Raw genomic sequence first — 3609 nt, forward strand, 5'->3', positions numbered from 1 at the left:
TGAGGACTTGGTCCAACCTTTGATCAAAGTTGACCCTTCTAGTGTAAGGATGTTCATCTCCTTACATCATGGGCAAGTTGAATGCCACCCTTACATTTTCCGGACTAAAATCCAAGTATTTCCCCCGAACCATAGTAAGCCAATTCTTTGGATCCGGGTTCACACTTTGGTCATGGTTCTTGGTGATCCATGCATTGGCATAGAACTCTTGAACCATTAAGATTCCGACTTGTTGAATGGGGTTGGTAAGAACTTCCCAACCTCTTTTTCGGATCTCATGTCGGATCTCTGGATATTCACTCTTTTTGAGTGAAAAAGGGACCTCGGGGATCACCTTCTTCAAGGCCACAACTTCATAGAAGTGGTCTTGATGCACCCTTGAGATGAATCTCTCCATCTCCCATGACTCGGAGGTGGAAGCTTTTGCCTTCCCTTTCCTCTTTCTAGAGGTTTCTCCGGCCTTGGATGCCATAAATGGTTATGGAAAAACAAAAAGCAATGCTTTTACCACACCAAACTTAAAAGGTTTGCTCGCCCTCGAGCAAAAGAAGAAAGAAGAGAGTAGAAGAAGAAGAAATGAGGAAGAAGGGAATGGCTTTGTGTTCGGCCAAAAAGGGGGAGAAGTGGTGGTTTGGTTGTGTGAAAATGAAGGAGTGAAGATGGGTTTATATAGGAGTGGGGGGGGCTCATGGTTCGGTCATGTATGGGTGGATTTGGGAGGGAAAGTGGTTTGAATTTGAAGGGTAAGGTAGGTGGGGTTTTATGAAGGATGGATGTAAGTGGTGAAGAGAAAGATGGGATTTGATAGGTGAAGGGGTTTTGGGGAAGAGGTGTTGAGGTGATTGGTGAATGGGTGAAGAAGAGAGAGAGTGGTGGGGTAGGTGGGGATCCTGTGGGGTCCACAGATCCTGAGGTGTCAAGGAAAAGTCATCCCTGCACCAAATGGCAAGCAAAAATGCGTTTTGAGCCAATTCTGGCGTTAAACGCCGGGCTGGTGCCCATTTCTGGCGTTTAACGCCGAATGCTTGCCCTTTTCTGGCGTTTAACGCCAGTCTGGTGCCCCTTTCTGGCGTTAAACGCCCAGAATGGTGCCAGACTGGGCGTTAAACGCCCAACAGCTAGCCTTACTGGCGTTTAAACGCCAGCACGCTCTCCTCCAGGGTGTGCTGTTTTTCTTTCTGTTTTTCATTCTGTTTTTGCTTTTTCAATTGATTTTGTGACTTTTCATGATCATCAACCTACAAAAGAACATAAAATAACAAAGGAAAATAGATAAAATATAACATTGGGTTGCCTCCCAACAAGCGCTTCTTTAATGTCAGTAGCTTGACAGGGGGCTCTCATGGAGCCTCAGAAATACTCAGAGTAATGTTGGAACCTCCCAACACCAAACTTAGAGTTTGAATGTGGGGGTTCAACACCAAACTTAGAAGTTGGTTGTGGCCTCCCAACACCAAACTTAGAGTTTGACTGTGGGGGCTCTGTGTGGCTCTGTTTTGAGAGAAGCTCTTCATGCTTCCTCTCCATGATGACAGAGGGATATCCTTGAGCCTTAAACACAAAGGATTCTTCATTCACTTGAATGATCAATTCTCCTCTATCAACATCAATCACAGCCCTTGCTGTGGCTAGGAAGGGTCTGCCAAGGATGATGGATTCATCCATGCACTTCCCAGTCTCTAGGACTATGAAATCAGCAGGGATGTAATGGTCTTCAACTTTTACCAGAATATCCTCTACAAGTCCATAGGCTTGTTTTCTTGAATTGTCTGCCATCTCTAGTGAGATTTTTGCAGCTTGCACCTCAAAGATCCCTAACTTCTCCATTACAGAGAGAGGCATGAGGTTTACACTTGACCCTAAGTCACACAAGGCCTTCTTGAAGGTCATGGTGCCTATGGTACAAGGTATTGAAAACTTCCCAGGATCCTGTCTCTTTTGAGGCAGTTTCTGCCTAGACAAGTCATCCAGTTCCTTGGTGAGCAAAGGGGGTTCATCTTCTCAAGTCTCATTTCCAAATAACTTGTCATTTAGCTTCATGATTGCTCCACGGTATTTAGCAACCTGCTCTTCAGTGATATACTCATCCTCTTCAGAGGAAGAATATTCATCAGAGCTCATGAATGGCAGAAGTAAGTCCAATGGAACCTCTATGGTCTCATTTTGAGCCTCAGATTCCCATAGTTCCTCATTGGGGAACTCATTGGAGGCCAGTGGACGTCCATTGAGGTCTTCCTCAGTGGCGTTCACTGCCTCTTCCTCCTCTCCAAATTCGGCCATGTTGATGGCTTTGCACTCTCCTTTTGGATTTTCTTCTGTATTGCTTGGAAGAGTACTAGGAGGGAGTTCAGTAATTTTCTTGCTCAGCTGACCCACTTGTGCCTCCAAATTTCTAATGGAGGACCTTGTTTCAGTCATGAAACTTTGAGTGGTTTTGATTAGATCAGAGACCATGGTTGCTAAGTCAGAGGTATTCTGCTTAGAACTCTCTGTCTGTTGCTGAGAAGATGATGGAAAAGGCTTGCTATTGCTAAACCTGTTTCTTCCACCATTATTGTTGTTGAAACCTTGTTGAGGTCTCTGTTGATCCTTCCATGAGAGATTTGGATGATTTCTCCATGAAGGATTATAGGTGTTTCCATAGGGTTCTCCCATGTAATTCACCTCTTCTATTGAAGGGTTCTCAGGATCATAAGCTTCTTCTTCAGATGAAGCTTCCTTAGTACTGCTTGGTGCATTTTGCATTCCAGACAGACTTTGAGAAATCATATTGACTTGCTGAGTCAATATCTTGTTCTGAGCCAATATGGCATTCAGAGTGTCAATCTCAAGAACTCCTTTCTTCTGATTTATCCCATTGTTCACAGGATTCCTTTCAGAAGTGTACATGAATTGGTTATTTGTAACCATTTCAATTAGTTCTTGAGATTCTGTAGGCATCTTCTTCAGATGAAGAGATCCTCCAGCAGAGCTATCCAAAGACATCTTGGATAGTTCAGAGAGACCATCATAGAAAATTCCAATGATGCTTCATTCAGAAAGCATATCAGTGGGACACTTTCTGATTAATTGTTTGTATCTTTCCCAAGCTTCATAGAGGGATTCTCCTTCCTTCTGTCTGAAGGTTTGGACTTCCACTCTAAGCTTACTCAATTTTTGAGGTGGAAAGAACTTTGCCAAGAAGGCATTGACTAGCTTTTCCCAAGAGTTCAGGCTTTCTTTAGGTTGTGAGTCCAACCATATTCTAGCTCTGTCTCTTACAGCAAAAGGGAATAGCATAAGTCTGTAGACCTCAGGGTCAACCCCATTAGTCTTGACAGTGTCACAGATTTGCAAGAACTCAGCTAAAAACTGATGAGGATCTTCCAATGGAAGTCTATGGAACTTGCAATTCTGTTGCATTAGAGAAACTAATTGAGGCTTAAGCTCAAAGTTGTTTGCTCCAATGGCAGGGATAGAGATGCTTCTCCCATAGAAGTCGGGAGTAGGTGCAGTAAAGTCACCCAGCACCTTCCTTGCATTGTTGGCATTGTTGTTGTTTTCGGCTGCCATGGGTTCTTCTTCTTTGAAGATTTCTGTTAGGTCCTCTACAGAGAGTTGTGCCTTGGC

The 3609-nt window shown here is 43.9% G+C and overlaps 1 non-coding gene across 1 annotated transcript; it reads left to right on the top strand.

Moving 5' to 3' along the window:
* The first annotated feature begins 3039 nt into the window (after window positions 1-3039).
* Window positions 3040-3147, top strand: LOC112713550 (small nucleolar RNA R71). The gene has a single exon (XR_003158521.1). It is a non-coding gene; the product is annotated as a small nucleolar RNA R71 (small nucleolar RNA).
* The last annotated feature ends 462 nt before the right edge of the window (window positions 3148-3609 follow it).

Source organism: Arachis hypogaea, chromosome 9 (genome assembly GCF_003086295.3).
Source record: "Arachis hypogaea cultivar Tifrunner chromosome 9, arahy.Tifrunner.gnm2.J5K5, whole genome shotgun sequence".
In the NCBI taxonomy this organism is placed as follows: domain Eukaryota; kingdom Viridiplantae; phylum Streptophyta; class Magnoliopsida; order Fabales; family Fabaceae; genus Arachis; species Arachis hypogaea.